This window comes from Nannospalax galili, unplaced genomic scaffold (genome assembly GCF_000622305.1).
Source record: "Nannospalax galili isolate Female #2095 unplaced genomic scaffold, S.galili_v1.0 scaffold898, whole genome shotgun sequence".
NCBI lineage: Eukaryota > Metazoa > Chordata > Mammalia > Rodentia > Spalacidae > Nannospalax > Nannospalax galili.
In genome coordinates this window covers 54,476-75,810 of record NW_008342399.1, presented here as the reverse complement: position 1 = coordinate 75,810, position 21,335 = coordinate 54,476, and the positions used below count along the sequence as shown (strand labels likewise).

At 41.8% G+C, this 21,335-nt stretch overlaps 1 long non-coding RNA gene across 1 annotated transcript; it reads right to left on the bottom strand.

The window, feature by feature from the left end:
* Positions 1-620: 620 nt before the first annotated feature.
* Positions 621-20,001, bottom strand: LOC115071316. Its single transcript, XR_003850409.1, has 3 exons — positions 19,879-20,001; positions 1,886-2,027; positions 621-1,132 (listed from the first exon to the last, which is right to left on the bottom strand). It is a non-coding gene; the product is annotated as an uncharacterized LOC115071316 (long non-coding RNA).
* Positions 20,002-21,335: the final 1,334 nt, after the last annotated feature.

Genomic DNA, 21,335 nt, shown 5'->3' with positions numbered 1-21,335 from the left:
GGTATTTTATTCTGTTCCTTCTATAATAATCAAGTGTATGCTTTGTTTTTAGTAGTTTAAAAGGACACTTATTAGTCCTTTGTTTTATGCCTTTAGAACAGTTATCTAGGCTCTTGTGAAGGCTTTGAAAATAATCAAAATATTTGAAGTCATTTTTTAAGGAAAGAACGTGTAGTGTTATGCAATTCGAGAAAGATACACTGAGAATCTATCAAATACTAGCCAGAACATGAAGAAGACAAAACTCTTTTCTGTAAGGAGCTTAGAACAATGAAATGTATCACATAAGAGCATGAGCATGACAACGTTGTCTGCACTAAGAGCTATGCGGGGATGGAGAAGGGTGCTCTAGAAGCATAGACAGACAGCATTCAGTCATCCGAGAAGGCTTTTCAGGGAGAACTACATCAATGCCAACAATTTGTCAGTAGGATTTTCCAGAGATTTTTCTAACTTCATCTGTGCTTCAGAGGCACAGGAACTGGAAGCAATATTTAAGAACTCCGTGGATTCCTTCATCTTTTTGTTTTGCCCACACCTCTCTCTTAGCAAGAATGCTTTCTCTTGAGCTTTAGCCCAACATCACCTTTGTCATCCGTCAAGGCTCAGCTTCAAGGCTGTCTTCTCTTGAAAGCCTCATTTGACCTAATTTGAAGAAACAGAACTGAAAGTAAGCTCAGCAGATTGTAAATAGAGGATTCTAGTTCCTTTATGTTTCTCTTGATGATTAAACTCCTCAGCTATATTAGTCATTCAAAGACCCCTATATCTGTTCTTTGATACTTTAAGACCAAGCCATCCCATGCTCCTGAGTGCTAATGGCATGGTGGGGGCGGGGGATGTCATGGCTTCCAGGTCTTGTATTACTAATGTTTTGGTCTTCAGCTAAGCCAGAGGAGTGAGAGAGGAAGTTGATCTTCCTCTGCTCTGTGGCATCCCAGTTGGGATGTGTGTGGTGGCCTGAAGGGTAACCACCAACAGGGTTCCTGGTCAAGCACTGGCAGATTTGGGTGAAAACATGTCAACACTGCACTGGAGAAGACCTCAGGTTTTCAAATGGAAAATTACAGTGGTTGTTTTGACCATCAGCAAATCTTCAGAGATAAGACCAACACAATGTTCTTCAGAGATGCTATAGGACGAAAGAAAGATAATAGTCATATTACAGAGTTTTGCAAGCTCTCCAGATGTCCTAACAATAAGTTACAGATGTCTAATCCTAAATTAAGAAGTTAAATACAGTGTGGACTCTACAAATGGCAATTTTCTATAATTTGAGAAAAATATTTGGTAGCTCAATTCCCTCTGGAAATGGTTGGCAACGGTTTCGCTCTCTGTTAAACAAAACATCTCTGTCAGCCTTTCTTAAGGATGGGATCATAGCAGAGGAGAACAATAGATTTACAAAAACAACAGAGAATCACTCAGGAAGCTGTCACTGTAAATTTCCTCTGGGCATCTCAGTATTTTATAATCAGGGAAAGTACTGGGAATATACATTCACATTTGTGTTAATGGCAGCAAACCATTTCTTGGCTTTTCGTATTTTGTGTTACTACCTTGTTCTCCTTTGTTTTGAAAGGAAATTTTATCAGTTTTCCCGTACTTTGCCATTTTATCTCTTTACTCGGCCTGCAATAAGATATCAGCCTAACACTGGCAGAGCAACTTCCTACAATGATTCTTTGTTCCAGAAAAAAAAAAAAAAAGAAGTATGAATAGTACATTATTAAAATGGAGAAGGAAGTGTGTTTCGTTCCGCTTATTATTTACATAGTGAATATTGTCATGGTACCAGGCACTTTACAAAGACAAATAAGGCACAGCAGCACTAGTCCAGTGCACTCAGATCTTGCACTTTGCATGAAGATCTCTGACAACTTACCAAACACTGATCAACTCATAGATCAACTCTCTTCAGGCAAGACTCGAAGCTTGCTTTAAATTGACTGTTCACTGTATGGAACCTGCTGTTAATAACATCAAGTGCTACCAGTGTAGGCTTCCTCACTGGATCTCTGAGGCATCTGAAGATACAGAAAAATGAAATCAAGATGAGGTGGGTTATGAGAGAGGGCAGATGAGATTTGAAGGAGAAGAGCTAGGCAAGACTGTGGCAATAAGTAGGAGAGACACATTGCAAAGTAAGGAGTTTCAGGGATCACTGACTGGTACCTCTGGTTGAAATCTGATACATATTTAAGCTGACAAAGTAAATGTTTTACTTATTGCGAATTTGGTTCTTTTCTTTGTCTAACACATTTATGACATCTGGAACTTGGTTTTCATTTTTTCTGCACAGAAGAAAGTTTCTCTAAAATATTTTCAAGATACTAATACAGTTTATATTATTATACATTGATACTCACAAAATTGAAATCTTCTCTATTCTGACTAATGCTCACATTAAGATTTACCATATACCACCTCAATGTGAAAATCCAAAAATCAGGACCATCTCATTCACTTAGACCCCACTAAATTCTGAAGTTGTGTAAAGAGACTTAGAAATTGACAGATCCTTGTTGCGAAGGTTTTAGGGTAATGCCCACATGGCGTCATGCCTGTGATGGAGCAAGGGCTGAAGACAACCTTCAGGAACCATTCAAGGGTGCTTGACATTAGGTGCATGCTTCCCACTGGAGGCCTCCATGGAGTCATGGAGAGTCAAGACTTCATAAAAAATCATACTATCTCTCTTGAAGAGTTTGGTGAGCCCTATGCTCAGAAATCAAATGGAGGGCAGAGGGCCAGCAGGCAGATCTTCTAATTGCTGTTTCAAAACCAGGAAATAGAGAATATGGCTATGCTGAGATATTACCTTCAGCCTGGCTTTCTGCCATCAGGGCTCATTCAAAGCTCAGCTCTCCTTGGGTCTGAACTAGCAGCTGGAGCTTGATGCCAGTGTCTTTGCCTTGGGAGCACCTTCCTGGGAACAAGCCCACATTTTACCCCCTACCAGAGATGAGATGTTGCAGTCTGGTCATTCTCCGGGAAGACTGAGGAGCCTCTGGGAAGGAGCTCCTTATAAGGGAAAACACCAGGAATAGACTGAGCAACAAAGCACAGGTAGTCCAAGATATGTCTAGAAGAATCTACATACAGAATTTGATGGCTCCTCCATTCCCAGACCATGTGGCCATGCATTTAGGTCCCTAGGAGAGACAACACCATAGCCAAATGTTACACTTACTATTTCAATCAGTCCTTCACCACTGGGATCCGTATCTGCACTCAACACAAGCAAACAACCACTCTACCAGCTTTGGCAGACATTGGTCATACTATGCCTGCTGTGTCTGTGTGCCTATGTGCTAGGGGCCCTGCAGAGGGAAGCAGAGGAGCTGGGCAAGCTAAGCTATCTGGGGACAGGAGATGGAAACTCAATGGAAACCTTACCCTGGGGGCCACAAAGTCACTGTTGGGAGCAAAGAGTGCCTATGAAGAGCTTAAAAAGCAGCATATTTGGGGCCTATGACCCAATAACTACATTTCAGAGCATTTCTAACTTTCCTACATTTACGATGTGTTTTAAAACCAATAAACGACATGATCAGATATTTGTCTTTACAAAAAATAGGTAAGAACGAGACCCACTCCACAAACCTTATGGGGTGGAACAGAACAAAAGGCAGGACTGGACTATTGGGAAAAAGGGAAAAAGGATCCGGTCTCATTTTCTACACTGAGAAAATGGTGAAGGCTGGCAGAACCTGAAGATCCCCGAAAGGGCCTAATAAAGATAACAGGGATGCGTTAAAGATTGGATAGGAGAGATTTTCAGATTTCATACAGGAATAGCCAGTAGACAACCACATAGCAGCTTTTCCTCACTTTTCAGAATAGCATGTTCATTTGCTCATTGCAATCAAATACTTCTCTATATAAAATTCAGACATGCAGTAGATTCTTCTTCCAATCTCCTACATGCAAACATCCATTAATGCTTTTGATTCCAAGTCCTTACAGACCTTCTATAGACATTTTATCACCATTGGCCGAGTTACTATATAGACATTAAAGAAGTAGAGTAATATTTCCTCTGATGATCTGTTCCTGTTGGGAACTGAAGCAGATCTTTTCAACTGTCAGGAGTGACTAAGGAACTGCTACTGATAAAGTTAGATGACTAAAAGCTTACAGGCTGCAACAGGTCTGGCAGCTCACAAAACCAATAGGTTGCAAACAAAATGGATCCCTCCAGGAGGAAGAGGATATGTCACTGTGTTTGTGTCAAGTAAAGTGCTCAGCAGAAAGTGGAAGAAAACACCTCCTATGCTCTGCTTGGTTTTCCTCCATATACAGCGTTAGAGATGAGGCGAATACTCTTGCTTCTTGCCATGGTGGTGGCAGCTACAGGTCTCTACTTAGAATGGAGGTCCCTAGAAAGCAGGAATCACAGTAGGATTAGCTCAATTAAAACAAAAACTTCAGTATTAGAGACATAAAGTGTCACTTATTTTACAGATGGTTTATTTGACATTTTTTTTCTTTCCTTCTACTTCCTGTTCCTTTCCATCTGTCTGGGCATCGCTTATCTGTGTATGATGCACCTCCTTTTAATTAGGCTGCCAGGACTCTGCAGGCTATCTCTGACGACACTTCGAGGATAGGAAGAAATGAAGAGAGGTCTCGGTGTGCCTTGTATCTCTTCTATCTATATGGCTCTCTCTCCCTTTTGCAAGTCTCTCAATGTTTACCTGGGAAACCAATCTATTAAGTCTTATCTCTATTCAGTGATTTGGTCTCTAGTCTAGTTCAGAGTTAAAAATGACTTCGGCGGCAGAGGAGTTGCACGACATGGGTGCACTCACATACATGCAGGCAATATACTCATAAACATAAAAAGTACAAACAATAAAATATTTTTTAAAGAATTAACACGATCACATGGCAGACTTTCCAGTTTTATAGTGCCCTATCCTACACATAAGGAGATATATGCAGAAATGCACAAGAATGTTACAGGTATAACATCTTTTAAATATTTATTTTAAAACTCAGTTATTTCACAGATAAGAGAAATATAATTCTCTTGACTTAGTCCTCTAAGTGATTTTTCTGACTTCGCATAGAATTAAGAGCAAAAAATGGAACAAGAAAGATCTAAGGCCAAAAGAAATCAGGTCATGAGCCAAGCCTTTCTTGTTGTCAGACTACATAAAGTTGAGCTCTAGTTTCTATCCAGTGCTCCACCTTTCAGTATACTTACTTGCCCATCTTTTTGACATGCCTGGATGCTGCTTAGTTGGGTTGTGCTGGATTCCTCTTGTTCGTGCAGCTATTGCAAACTTGGCCTGTCCTCATGATCCCTATCACTCTATATTGGAATTGCAATTGTTACTCAGTAACTGTCTGTCCCTGTAAAACTTGAAATGCTTAAAGGCCGAGTCTTGTACACACACACACACACACACACACACACACACACACTTAAACCCTAGCCTCTTCTCACTTTGCAACCTCAAAGAACACAGCGAAGGGCAGACAACACACACCTCACTGCCATACAGGGACAGTGGCCTGAAGTATAGGCGGCAAAGGGGAAAAGTGGATAATAAAGACTTTGGGAGAGCAGGGACAGCCTGATGATATATGGGAATTTTTAAATTAATATAGAGATGATTTCCAGAAAATTCTTACCATCCCCTCCATCTGGCTTACTACTTAAATTTTCATAAAGTAATAATGTAAATAGTGATGGAAAAAACATCTTGTATGACAGATATGAGACCTGACAACTGTGTACTCATTTCTATAATGCCTGCCTCTTCTGTTTCTTTCCTTTCTCCCTCTTTCTTTTGTTGTTGTTGTCAATGTCAAAGGCAACCTTGACACTGCTCAAATTAATGAACAGAGCCATCTGACTATTAATAAAGGCTTGAGGGCTCTGAGATGTCTTGATCTCCCTTATATGAAATACAATCTTCTAGAAAGCAAAAGGCAACTATATTTTACTGGCAACCTAAAAGACAAGCTCATTCCAGTTTAATATACATTTTTAATTATTCATCTGCAAGACATAAAATAGCTCATTCTGAGATGTCTCATTTAGATGTTAATTTGCAAATAAGAGCCAGGGAGAAGTCTGTATAAATTATTCTTGTAAATATATGTACATAAAATATCTTCTAAAATTTTAACAAAGCAGAGAATAAAATCTTGTTGGGAAGAATGATCCAAAGATAATCACCCTAACTTGGAATAATTTTATCACAGTCCATCTTCTGTGAGCTGCTTTAGTAATCTGAAGGGTGAGATTAGACTCTCATTATAAACTACTTACAAACATCATCTGAGATGATGGGAAAGTAATTTGAAGAATTTGGGGCCTGGTAATGAGTTCTCTTTGAAGTTGGGGATGGATGGCAGTGGGAACAGAATTTGAGATAATTGCTGGTTGTCTCCAAGGAGTCCAATGTTGATGAAGCTTCTGTGTTTAATAATTAAACATGCTAACCTCAGAGGAGGAGGGAGCAATATTGTCAGGAACCCCTGGACTTTGAAAAGCCTGCAGCAATGCACTTTCTGCCCTGGTCCTCCTCCTTCCCCTGTCTCCCACCTTTGCTCTGTATGTATCTCCACCTTGGGTGCTGAGAACAATTGAAAGTTCATGCATGAAAGAAAATCTGTTGAGAAAACTTGACTTAGGCCTGTGGCACACTCCACTTGTAAAATAACCACATTCTGGAGAACAAGGTAACAAGAATACCTCCTCCAACATGTTCAGGAAATCAACAAATGTTTGCCCAGTTCTTTGAAGTTTATAAGCTTAGCATCTGGGTGAAGTCCAATTAATGCATGCACAGGAAACCCTGGGAGGAAGATGCAGCCCTGGGTGTGGCCCTTTCTTCCCATTCATTTGAATCTGCTATTAAGCCTCATGAGAACTTCACTCTAGTTAATTATGCCGTAGCCTAGAATATTCTCCCATGATCTACTGCCAAGGAAGGGAGCGCTCATCTTCTATTTCTAGTATTCTACCTTTGGCCTGGATAACCCATGGCCCAACCAGAAGTACCTCCTGGAACAGCTGCATGAGTTAGGGGACCTCTAATGGAAATAGAGATGTACTCATTTTACACAGAGCATCCCGCTGGTCTAGGGCTATTTTACAGCTGCATCAGCAAAACACCTAGAAGAAAACATCAGTGGCATGAGCTCATCTCAATTCTATTTGCATTTACATTCTGAGATACTGGGGTTAGGATGCCAACATATGAAATTTAAGGGGACATAACAATGTCTAAGTCAATAATCTTCCAATCCTGGTAGAAGCTGCAACCTCTATCTCGGGTTTTTCCCTCCTAGGCAAAGTCTGATCTGCCCTTGTGTAGGCCACCCTGTGAGACCTACCTCTGCAGAATGTTCTCTGCTTCCCTTCACTACCCTCCCTCTAGTCAGACACTGCCACTGCCTGCTCTCCCTCAACCCGAGGAGAGGTAGCAGGCCAGCTGGTGCAGGGAATACTGCTATTTCTTGACTTCTGTTAGGAGTGGGTCATCAGAACATTGTTCTTGGGTGCCAGCCTAGGGTATCACAGAAGCTCTTAGATTCACCGAAGATGCAAAAGCACAAAGAAAGCTGCATTTACTGGGCTGAGGGACATTGTGATGATTCCTGAGAGCAGTTCAAATACCAACAGATGTCTGCCTGGTTGTCCTCAGAGGAGAACAGATTTCATTATCTGGGTTCTGAAAAGCAGGTTTCAAGGTTGGGAACAACATTTCATTATTCAGATGGGTTAAAGTAAGGCTGCGTTCTGGTGCTTCCTCTCTTCTCTACCCTTCCTCTGCTCCATCACTAGCACCCACCCCATTCCTAAGGTGGAGCTTAAGTATTGCCAGTGAGAAGGTGTTACCAAATTATTTCCTAGCCTCAGGCACCCTCAAGCATCACCTTGCCTAGTATATTCTAGATTTCATGGAATAACACCAGCAATGCCATCTCTACCTGCATCAGCATGGTTATGGGAGAGCAGCTCTGGGGCACTGAATATGACTTTAAATAGTTCCCGGAAGGAGGATATCTGAACTTCTGACAAACTTTCAAAAAAAACAAGTGTCTAAGGGATGTATGATAAACTATATTTTTAGTTGATCATTTTTTACATTCAAAAATTTTGAAGACATCTTTCTAAATACACATGTGGGTTTCACATTGCCAGAAATTGTTTCTTCGGAAGAATGGTGCTGTTTACTGCTGCGTGTGGTTAAAGTGTCCCTGCATCTGTGAAACAATGGGAGGAAATGATAGTTTTATTCCAGTGGACTTATTTTGCAAAACTAAAATGTGGCAAGTGATCCGTTGCTTCGCTTCACATACAAGTATATGTTTACCTCACACATCCCCCACTTCTTTCTTCTTCTTTAGTGGCCTGTGATATCCAGAAGTCTAGAAACATTGGCCAAAATAGAAGAGGAAAGAAAAAAGAAAAGGAAGGAAGGAAGGAAGGAAGGAAGGAAGGAAGGAAGGAAGGAAGGAAGGAAGGAAGGAAGGAAAAGCTATTCTTTCTAAATGCTTATTTATTTATGTGTATGTGCCTGAGTGTGTATATGTGCACCATGTGTATGCAGTAGTAAACAGAGGGCATTGGATCACCCAGAACTGGAGTTACATGCATTTGTGAGTTGCCATGTGGGTGTTGGGAGCCAAACCCCAGGTCCTCTGGAAGAGCAGTCAGTGCTCTTAACTGCTGAGTCATCTCTTCAGCCCCAGGAAGAGAGCCATCTCTATTCTTAAGAGATGCCTCCAGTAATAATAGAGTCTACTGTAAATAACCCTAATAAGTATCTCAGGAAAGGGATAAATAATCAATTTAATTTTTTTTTTCATTTTATGTGTATAAGTATGTTGCCTGCAGGTCTGAAAGTGCACCTGGGATGTGCAATGTCCATGGAGGTCAGAAGAGAGTGTCAGATCCCCTGGAACTGGAGTTACAGATGCTTGTTAGCTACCATGTGGGTGCTGGGAATAGAACCTGGGTCTTCTGCAAGAGCAGTCAGTGCTCTTAACCACTGAGCCATCTCTTCAGCTCCAATTTGATTTTTTTAAATAATGGAATAATAGGGATGGAGAGATGGCTCAGTGGCTAAAAGCACTGGTTGCTCTTGCAGAGGTCCCAGGTTCAGTTCCCAGGACCCACATGGTGGCTAACAAGCATCCATAAATCCAGTTCCAGAGGATCTGATACCCTCTTCTGACCTCGCGGGCACTGCACAACACCGGTGTACTTATATGCATGCAGGCTATACACTCATACACATAAAGTAAAAGTAACAAATAAAATAAATACTAATAATAATAATTAAATAAATAAATGTATCAAAACAGCCCTCTGAAATGGAGGGAGCCATGCCTCCAGTACCTTCCCCTACAAGCACCAACTGCTCTTCCATCTTGGAGACCCACTCCTGCTTGACTCTCCAGGACCCTGCTTCTCAGTCTCACCTAGCACTGAACTGTTATGCTAGAATCTGCCGCTACTCCAGGACCCTGCCTGCTCTCACGGTCTTGGTGCACTCTACAATATTGATGTGTATGTCACTGTGGCTGGCTGGTGAGCAGGCTGTCTCAGACTGAGAGCAGGAAGCAGATGGAAAATAAATACAACCAGGGAGCTACACAGGACAAGAGGATGGAAATAAACAAACAGGAAGAGGCTGACTGGCCTTTCTGCCTTTCATCCCTGGCTCTGAGAGATAAGGCCTAAGCAGCAAGACGCCATCTGGGCTCGGTTTTAAATTCTACCAGCTTCTACTTCATGGTGATTTTTTTTTTTTTTTCTTCGAAAATTTTATCTCTGCAGTTTGTTAATAGGATGATTCTGGTAAACTCTTAATAAGTGATTATGACTCATGGCAAATGCTGTCATCATTATTATGGTAGAGATGTAAAGCATGCAGTACTTTGAAACGATTCTCAACACCAATGTTAAAAAATAGAACAGAAACTTAGTTGAATACTACCCGTGTTAAGTCAGGTCATCAGACCCAAGTCCAGGAAGGACTTCAGTCATTGGAAACCATGTTGTGACTGCTTTTCATCTTACACTGATCGTTCCTCAGTACCCAATCTTCTGTTTTTCCTTTTCCACTTAGCAAAGCCAGTTGGAAAGAAAGATTCTAAAATCAATCATTTATAGTTTTTAATAAAGTCAAAACATTATCTCTGACTGTAAGCCATTACTCATCTATTGGGAATAACTTTATAATTAAAGTCAATTCTGCTTGTTTTCCAGACTGAGAATGCCTTCCTTATTATTGTGTGGCATGTGTTCAATACCCTGCCTCACCCTCAGATCAAAGGCCCCTCTTGGGGGTTACTTCAGAGATTGATGTAAACAGTGGTTAACAGCCTGGAGCTGAATTGCTCTGGTTCTGATCCTGATTACCTCACAAATTAGTTGTGTGGCCATTTCACCACTAATGTTTGTCTGTTTGTCTGAGCCTCACTTTCATCCTCTGCAAAATGAAGCTGGTACCCACACTCTTCTTCACAACATTATCACACAGATCGCTTGTATTCTAAGCTCTTGGAACAACAGCCAACACATAAGACTTGCTAATATTATCGCTGTCATAAGTCAGAAGTTACCAACTGCACTTATTTTCTTTGATATTGTAAAAATGAATTTTTAGAAGAAACCACCTAGTCAGAAAATAATAGTAAAAGTCAACCTTTATTTCTCAAGGTCAGCATCTTTTTATAGAAGTCTGTCTCTGAGGTTGTTTTATGTCATGTTTTAGTCACATTGAAAGAAAAAAAAATAGAGTAAGGTGTGACAGCACACACTGTAATCCCAGTTCTCAGGAGGCAGAGACAGGAAAAATGGGAGTCCAAAGCCAGTTAAAGCCACATTGCAAGACCCTATTTCAACAAGCTGAGGACTAGGAATGTGGCGCAGTGGCAAACTACTTGCCTAGTACACCCAAGGCCTGGGGTTCCATCCCGAGCAGCAGTGTATGTATGTGTATAGTATTATTTTTTTTTTAACCTTCAGGTAAAATTAAATTTAAATAACTAGATATGTCTATTAAATTTTTGCTTATTTTCCAAAATAAAAAGTAATCATTTGTTATTTTTAATCTAAAAACCTTAATGCATTGTTATGCCTTAATACATACTTTCTACAAAACCTGTTTGCTCTCCCTGTGTTAGCAATATGAAATGCTATTGACTAGGATTTGGAAGGGAGGAGAAAGAATGGCACTAAAGGAGCTGACAAAGGGAAGAAACGGTGCGTCTTAAATAATATCTTAAAATAATTTTTACAATGCTTTCCACCTACAGCACAGTACAAGAGTTACCACAGCAGACGCTGTTTTCTAAACGGCATTGTTGCTGTAGGTCCTCTACCAAAAAGTTCTTCTGTAACAGCCTTACCTCAAGCATATACACTCAAATGTCATGAGAATCCTAAGAATGCATGAGGCAGGGGGCTGAGAAGTTCCTGTACCTCCAAAATCACCCAGCGAATGGGTAGCAGCCTACTTGGTCTCCACAAATAAGCCTGGCAGAGACCAAGGATTAATTTTAATGTAAATTAACTGCATTTCATTCCATCACATATAAATTTGTTAAAGTGAAAGTTCTCTTCTTGCTTGGGTTTTCATTGTGACTGTGGAAGGGCAGGGTGAGGAACAACACGGTCATCTGTCTGAGGGAACAGGCTTTTATTGATCTCCTAGTTCAACACTGGCTTCCTGTCTTGTCCTTCCGGTCAAGTCTCATAGCTTCTTGTGTGTCTGCTCCTAGAAGCTCACATCAGAATATTTAATTATCTACAAAGGATGTTCTATGGATTAACTGTCAAGTGTTTTGAGACCATTAACTACTTGATAAATGCTAATGAAACACTTGAAGGAAGCAGATATTATTTGTTCACCTAACGTGTATTCTTTCATCTGTCTCTATAACCCCCCTTGGGTTTTATTATTATTTATGGAGACTTGTTTTTAAACTACATTGCAACCCTACATTGTCCTCCAAATAATCATCACGTTTTAATTATAAAGTCTTGAGTCTGAAAGCATCGTTGCTGCATTAGGATCAGAGAAATGGGTAATCTGCCTAAAGCCTTAGCGTGGCTGGTAATCATCAGGGCATAATAAGCCTGTGAATTGTAACAGGGACACTTTAATAGTTACTTTAAGGAAGTAAGACCGGCTGCGAAAAAAAGCCAGGCTGGGAGAGAAAAACAGAGATGATGATTATATCCTAAGCTTCAAATTAAATCCAGCAGTTGGACCGAAGACAATTAGAAGTACTTTACCAGAGATTTTAGAAAATTTAGAGTTTGTAATTTCTTTGATTTCAGTCTCTCTGGCTCTAAATGTATTTGGAATAAGCTAGAAAAGAATCATTGCAAATTTCTCTTTCCTATGGCAAGGAGAAAAAAAAAGTACATCCTTTTAATTAAAAAAGAGCAAATAAAAGAATTTGGGGCTACAAAATGTCCAGCTCTGTTCCTACCTCAGCCTTGACTCATGCAGGGCCCCTGAACAGATCCTTGAAACTGAATGTCCATTCCATTCCCCCACCTCCACTTGTAAAACTGAACTCAGAACCTGTCCCTAGATCCTACTTCACAAAGAAGTCATAAAGATTAGTTAGAACATTGAACTTCAAAGAGGAAAGGCTCAGTATAAATTCCAAGCATTATTGTCAAGATGTGGTGTGAACTAGTATAATGTGCTGCTTAAGCAGTTGCTACCTGTCAGCAGATCCAAACTAGGATGACCCTGATAGAACCCAGGGCGGGAGAGCCTCAGACTAGGCAGCCCCTGTCTCCCAGTCATTGGAATTGTCTTTATGAGCTCACCAAGATTCCTTTTCTTGTTTCTCTAAGTATGCAATTTGGTGCTTACCTGATATGCCTGCTCTGCTCCCACCCCACTAAAATAGATATTTTCCTGCATCTACAATATGCAAGGCTATGCTAAGGACTGGAAATACAAAAGTTAATGCATGATTCATACCCCTTCAGAGCTCAGAATTAAAATAGGAGCACTGTACATTTCCTATTTAGTCTACAGACAATGTACAGGGATGATCGCAGAGCCATCCCAGAGTAAGACCTTCCATCAAGAAACGGCCAAAAATTTGGAGCTGACTTCCATTAGCAATAAATGTATGTATGGGCCAATCACACGCACTGTGACAAATCAATATTGTACACATTTTTCCTTTAAATCTGCAAGTGCTATAAATTATTACTGAAGATGTTCTTTAAAGCCTAAAGCTCCATCACTGTCTTCAGAGCCACTAAGTTCCAAGGGGTCCTTCATCTCAGATGCTAGACACTTACACCAATGTTTGGCAGGCAGCTCACTGGCCTCCAGATGATTTTGAATGTGGCCAAGGGCACAGAGAAGACAATACTCTGTGTGCAAGCACACGTGCCTGATCACCCTACCTGTACCTAACTTCTCCCTGTTTGGTAGGGAAGAAATGAACGACAAGTTTGGGCATTGCCTGGGAACAGTAGCCAGTCTTAGCCTAAGTCATTTGGAGCAGCTGTTCCTATGCTGTTTTAAAGATCTCCAGGCCTTGACCTCCCTTAGAAACCTGATTACAATATGAGATCCATTCTTTAGAAAAATCTTTCCTAGGTGGAAATAGAAAATAATAGTCTGTTGACTTTTTTAATATGCTAGAGGCCATTGTGTCACCTTGAACTCACCAGTCTCTGTCATTAGAAATTGGTTTTCCTCAAAGGAGTCTAATAATTGTTGATTTTCTTCAAATTCCCTCCAGTTTTTCCCATGTTGCTCTTAAAAATACAGAATTACACTGGCTGCTGCCACGGGAGAATCCCTTTCCCTGTCAATAAAATGTGGCAAGGTGATTCCTAAGGTTGCCTTTTGCTCCAAGATCTTAATTCTTGAACAATATAGTCTGCATTAGATTCTAAGGGATCAACAGTGTCTTCCTGTACAAGTCCAGGTACCAAACAGTTTGGCCTTTATGGTCATATGGTCTCTGTGGTAAGTGTTTAAACTTCCATTGTAGGGCAAATACACAGACAATATGCAAGCAGATCATCACAGCTGGGTTCCAATAAAGCCTTATTTACAAATACAGATGGCATGCTAGATTTAATCAGTGGGTCACTGGTCTAAGAAAAAAAGTCTAACATCAAATTCTGTATCTCCCTGCCACCCAACACCTTCCTGGCCCCATGTTGAGACTAAGATTCTGTGAAACAACTCACAATTATTCAGTAATTAGTGGACTTGATGATTCTTCAGCTACCTTTGTGTGAGAGAGAGAGAGAGAGAGAGAGAGAGAGAGAGAGAGAGAGAGATTGGATGGTAAACTTTAAAAACAAAATGTCTCCTGCTTTGTTTTGCTTTCTTTTTCCTCAACCCAACCCTGACTTCTGGGATGGGGGAGGGGGCTGGATTTTCAGTTACTGTGTCCTATAATGAAATTAGATTGTGTGTGTGTGTGTGTGTGTGTGTGTGTGTGTGTGTGTGTGTGTAAGATATCCTGGACAGGGGCTTGAGATAGAGATGGCTCACTGGGTAAGAGCAGCTGCTGAACAAACATAAGGACCTGAATTCAAATCCCTAATACCCACATGAAAAAGCCAGGGCCTGCTGCTCCTGCCTCTAATCCCTGTGGGGCAGGGGCAGGGGCAGTGACAGGGAGCTCACTGGTCAGTCAGACCAGAACAAACAGCAAGTTTCTGATTCTGTGAGAGATCCGGTCTTAAACGAATAAGGCAGAGAAAAACAGAGGGAGGCACCCAAAGTTCTCCTCTGGCCTCTGCATCCAAGGGCGCGGGCGCGCGCGCGCGCGCGCACGCACGCACGCGCACACACATGCACACGCACACGCACAAAGTATACTACACACAGAAATAATAAAAGCTTTAAGTGTTTTAAAGAACGCCTTGAGACATATTTACAGTGTGGTCATATGGCGAATGAGTAAGGAACTGAGTCCTTCATGCTCCAAGCATGTAGACTCTGAGGCTCCACCCGACTCTTCGAAGCGGTACTTGAACTGGGTCCCTAGGTGACATGTGTGCACATTCAGTTTAAGAAACAGTGAAGTGTTTTGCTAATCAAACCTAGACCTCAACCAGAGGTGGGACGGAAGGTGCCAACAACTGCACTGCTTAGTGAGTGAGGCCAGAGTTACAGGTTCAACACACAGGCATGGGAAGCACCCTTTGCATAAGAAACACCTGAAGCAATTATTGGTTTCTGAGACTGAAGGGACGTGAAGAAGACATAGTTATTCCTAAATCTGTTTTGCACCAGGTACCCTGGAGGAGGGGTGGCCTGGTGGAGCTGTCTTCAACAAGAAACAGTAACTTCTGGAAATACAACACTAGAACAGGCAGTGAAAAGGGAGGAAACTCCCCCCACCTCTCCTTCCTCTCACCACAGACTCTTGTGATACCTCCCATTGGCCACGCCCACCCACTCTGAAGACAGAGGGAGGGATTTGGGAAATGTCCTTGTGAGCCAGATACCCTGGGCACATAGCAGAGGAAGTACAGCCACAGGGTGATGCCTGAGGGAGCTTGACTTGGGTCACCCGAGACTCTAGGCCCTGTGCCTTCAGCTGGCAGAACTCATAAGCCATTGTCTCTCTCCCTGGGAGCCTGTGTCCTCACCTTACTGTAATGTTGACTTTTCCTTATATTCAGAACACAGAATTATTGCCCAACTTCAATTGCCCAACTAAAACACCATTAAAAAATACCTTTACAAATCTCCACACCACCTCATGAATACCGTATCTCAAAATTGCGCTTTCTTACCTCCTCAATCCAATTAAAGTAAAGCATGCCTAGACCAGACTGTGGGAAGGAAGGTCTTCCTGCTTAACTCGCCATCAGACTGGCACAGAGAAGACTGTCTTTCTCTGCTTGCAGCTGTCCCCTGAGATCTTTTTCTAATAATGCTTCACTTTGTTTCATGAAAGTCACAGTGGATGGAGCTACATCTTAGCAAAATCCAAGAATCAACAATATTCGAAGAGTAAAAGGAGATAATAAATGTCGCATAATGAAGCCTCTACCACCTGGTCACACAGTCCTTAGGCAAATAGCTTCAGTATGTAAAATGGAGTGTTAAGATGACTAAATGAGAGACCATTAGGCTGAGGCAGCTGTAGCATCCTGGGATCCTATATAAGCAAACCAGAAAGTCAGCTCAGCAGCAACGGTCATCAGCACTAAGAATCGAGACTTGCTTTATCTATCAGAAAGCACCAACTAACCTCTACAGGGACTTGAAGGCTACTGCTCCCTTTAACCAATCACATCTTTGCTGTGCTTCAGTATTCACTGTATGACCCCTACTGCCACCCTTGACTGGAGCTCCCAACCAGCTACAGTCCAGAGCTTCCCAACTCATGAATCACAGATGTCTATTCAAACAGTCTCTTCAACATTTTAATATGTCTCACCTTATCTTTTAGCAAGAGATCTCTGTATGTTGCCTATAATAATAGTACCTGTCTCACATGTTTAAAAAGAAGTGCAGTGTATCATAAGACTAAAAATAAAACACATAAAAATAGATCATCTCTTAGCTCTAATAATTATCACTTTATTACTATTATCACGACTGATATTTAGTATCATTTCAAATGCTACAAGAAAAAATAATTCCCAGTTGTTACTCAATATTTACTCCAGGTTAGGGTGTCATTCCCTATGTTACCACACCAATCTGAATCCAGTGGACAACATAGTAAGAAACCAGCAAGCCAGATTTTCTTTCTCACAGCCCCCAGGAGGGTTCTCCCTACCCGGAAGCCTCCCAGACTGGTCTGTCAGGTGGCTACTCAGAGACCCCAAGAATGACAGCCCTGGCCACACCCAATACACCTGCCTCAAAAAAGGAGTAGACATGACATAGCTTCCAGTTCCCCTCTGTGAGCCTCCCAATCCACTTTCTCTTTGGAAAGGCCAGAGACCCAGATTTTCTGATAGGTGGAGAGAGCATGCTGGGTGTTGGGGCTCATCTCCGAACATTCTCTGCCTCTTCTATTTTTAGTTACAGTTAGTCAATTATCTGTTTGCCAACTCCCTGCGTCTCCCATTATATATTCTTGTTGCTACCTATGATCTATGACCCTTGCCTGAAAACATAAAGGAATGAGAAGACAGGGAGTAATATGGGGCCTGTGTGTGTGTGTGTGTGTAGATGTCATAAAAGGCAAAAATGTTACACTCCGGGTGCACAAACTGCATGGACTGCAAAAACAAAAGCAAAGAAACAAGGAAAGTAAAAAGAAGGAGGAGGAAGGAGGACAAAGAGGGAGGGAGGAGAGGGAGGGGAGGAGAGGGAGGAAGGGAGCTAAATTGTAATCTGATCTTTCAAAGAGTGCTGAATTAGTCATTGGGACAAAGAATTATACTAATTTGTGATTTCTTATTGTTTTTATTTTATGGCACATTGGAGGTGGTGCATCTGTTTCCACCCTGCTTGCTCCCTAAATTACAGAAAGGAATGTAACCTGGGTTGACCCAGGAAGACTGGCAGGTGTGAGGTGGGCCACTTTCAAACCCAATCTGCCCCATTGCATGCAGGCACAGAAGGGCAAAGTGACTCACTAGAAATCACAGTGTAAGCCTGCCAAGCACTCAGGGCATCTGGCCATCAAAGCTGAGTTCAGTCCACCCAAACTCCCATTCCTAGAGTAAGCAAGCAGGTGGTATTTGTTTTTTAAAAGTTCAACTCAACTATCAGCCACAAAAATTACCTGAACCAAGAGGAATCCCACTGCTTGCTTTGTTTCTATCAAAGCTCCCTTTCAGAGCGCCTGGAGACCTGGAGGTCACATACTTCCTGTGTGAAGTCAGGGAACCCAGGACAAGAAGTGTTATTCAATTTGTGTACAAGAATTGCAAAATTCAGGTTTCTAATACAGCTCTGAGGGTTACTATGGTCACAGAGTTTATTGGGTAACTTTTGCAAACATACATGTGACTCAATAAGCATGTTTTCTTTCCTAGATTGGTAAACAAAGTCACAGGAAAAAATTACTTAGAAGAAAAGTGTTCAGTGTTATTTAAATAAGACTTTTTTTCTCACCACAACATGGAAAGAAGAAAATACATTAAACAACAGTCATCCTGATAGGTAAATCTCCTTCCAATAATTTTTGTACATCTTTTGATTCTTCTATTGCACCCTTGATTGAAAAGTGAAAATGATTTATGAGGAAATGACAAAACCATGATTTCCATGTTACTCATTCTTATATTTTTCTATTGTGGTAAAAGACACATAACATAAACTTTACCATTTCAGCCAATTTTACGTGTACAGTTCAGATTCACATTATTATGTAACCATCACCAGAACCTTATCATCTTCTTGACCTGGAATTCTGTGCCCATTAGACACTGACAGAGTGTTCACCCCTCCCCAAGCCTCTGGTAATGGCCCTTCTCCATCTGCCTCTGTGAGTTTGGCTACTCTGGGTACCTCATGCAGGTGGAATGGTATAATTCCTGTCCTTTCACATCTGGCTGACTTCACTTGGCATAATGCAACATGATTCATGTTGCTGCATGTATCAGAATTTCATTCTTTTCTAAGGCTAATATTCCATTGCATGCATACGCCAGGTTAACTTATGCATTCAAGCATTATCTATCCTGTTGGTGGGCATTTGGGAACTTTCCACCAGCACCCAGCTATTGTGACTACCGCTGTTATAAATGTGGGTATATAAATATCTGCCAGTCCCTGCTTTCAATTGTGTGGGGCATATGCCTTCCATGTTATTTTAATTATCTTTATGGAAATGCCTTCTTCTGTCAGGGAAAACCAGTCTTTCAACCCAGCATGTGTTTTTGAGAGAGCTGTCACTACCCTGGTAGAGGAGGAAGTGGGCATCACCAGCAGCAGCACACTCAACTCTGGGGATCTGTGCAGGGACAGGCTTGTAGCCACCCCTCCCTTTCTTCCTTTCCTACTTTCCTCATTTTGTGAATGTTTAAATCTTCTTTGAAAAAAGATGGCAGTTGTCTTCACCACAAAAATGTATGGTGTGAACTCCTAAATAGCAACTCAACAGCAGGAGAGACAAAGACAGGCAGGCTGGTTAGAGAAGGAAGCCTAGGGAGAACAGACCCCCTGGGTGGTTACCCTCAGAGGGAGAATGCTGAAGAAGGCCAACTAGAGGTTCTTCAACAAACACAGCATGAGAAAAAAAGAGGTTCTCAGATAGACGAGAAATATTGTGGGGGTGGCCAAGAGGCTTTCTAAAGCACCCTAAAGCAGAGGACCCCAAGAACTGCTGATATTTAAGAGCTAAAACTATGAGTCCACAGTGCACATGGTAGTTTCCACAGAAACTCTAGCAAGCGTTAAAGAGAAAAAAATAAGAAGCAAAATTCTTTCAAGAACCTAACTTCGGTTGGTCTCAAATCCCATGGAGTCAAAAAGTCTCACAGGCGCTCAGCCAACAGCTCCAAATGCAAATGGCATCCAAACAGAAAAGCTGTTGCTTGTTCCAGAGATCAAGGATAGCAAAACAGCTGTGTCAAGGCCCAATCTGGAAACAGAACCTAAGCGAAGTCTCCAGAAGATCCCCAGCTCCAAGAGGCTCGGCACAGAGCACTAGAGGAGAAGCCAATCTATTCACATGGGGATGAGATACCACTTCTGGTAAACACCCAGGCCGTGTGGGTTAGTCACCACAGAAGGCCTCAAGGCCCACTCAAGTTCAGTCACCCATACCCACATGAGCCAACCATTTGTGCCAGACTTCAGCAGGCTCAAGTGTAACAGAAGAAAGCAGCTGGAATCAAGTAGCTGTTGGGTGAACGGACACTCCCTCATGTGCCATCACAAGCAGTAATCTTCTGTTATCATCAGAGGGTGACCCCTCAAATCTTACCAAGCTGGAGAGAGCAGACACAATTCCTTTTGGTCCACGTGACTCTCTGATCCACTTGAAAATCCTTTGGGCACTTATTTGACTAGCTCCACCACTGATTTGTGCTCTTACTCCATCCTCAGCACTGTGCTAAGCACCAAGACACAAAGATGGAATAGGACAATTCCTTGCCTGCAGGAGCTCACATCTAACAGAAAAAAACAGAGACAATTACATGATGGGGGCATTCAGTGTAGAGCTCTTGCTTAGCAAGTGTGAGTCCCTGGGTTCCATCCACCGTACCCTCCCACTCCTTGCCCCCCCCAACACGCACCCACACCCACACAAGGCTTGTGAAAGAAGGAAATTTGAAATGAATTAAGGGCACACAGGAAATTAAGAGCACATTTGGGAGGCAAGAGGAAAGCAAAATCCAGAGAATCAGCATGACTCATTAAGTTTGTGTCTGTTTCCTCTTGCTGTTGTAACAAATGGCTCTAAACCTAATGGCTTGAAACAACATGGCTTCATCATAGTGGAGATCACATGGCCCAAATTGAAGGTGTCAGTAGGACTGTGTTTCTTTTAGAGGCTCCTGCAGAGAATTATTCCTGTCTTCTCCAGTTTCTGGAGACCCCTTCCAGCAGGAGTGTCATTCTGACCTATGCTTCCATAGTCACATCTTCCCTGTCTCTTGGCTGTCACCTCTTTCTCTCTGATTGACACTCCTGTCCTCTTCTCATAAGAACCCTTATGGTTCCATTGGCCCAGCCAGACAAGACAAGGTAAACCTAGTGCCTCAAGATCCTTAATTTAATCAGTTCTTACAGAGACTCTCTGCCCTATAAAAGCATATAGGAATTAGGGATTAGGACCTAGACATCTCTGGGGTAGTGGTGAGAGAGAGGTCGTAGGTACCATTACTCTGTCTACTATGAATTTAGCTCCTATATAAATTAAAAACCCTCTACAATAATTCTTCCAAAAAAGGACTACTATTTTTCCCTTCATTTTTTAATGGCAGAAAATATTTTATTCAAAAAGTTGCCGCAGATCATCTAAATTACATGATAAAACCATCATGAGTAACAGCACACATCAGCCTATTATTCTCTTTCCCTATTGCCACTTTCTCCTTCAGATTCCCTTGGGTTTCCTGTGTGCTATTTTTCCTCGTATTCTGGTTCCTTTTGCCTCCAGTGGGTCCTCATAGCTGATGTGGCTTTTCATAAACAGGAAATGCACATTTGCCAATTGTCACTATATAAGCTAGGCACAGGAAAAGAATTCAGAATTATTGTCTAAAACTGTTTAACTGGACTTAAAGCTGGTGTGGCAAGGGGGGTGGAAAGATTGCTCAGCGGATGGGATGCTTGCTGCACAGGCATGAGGATCTGAGTTACGAACCCAGCACTCCTTGTAATAAGCCAGGCTTGGCCCCCCACACACCTGAAACCTCAGCAGAGGTGGAGACAGGA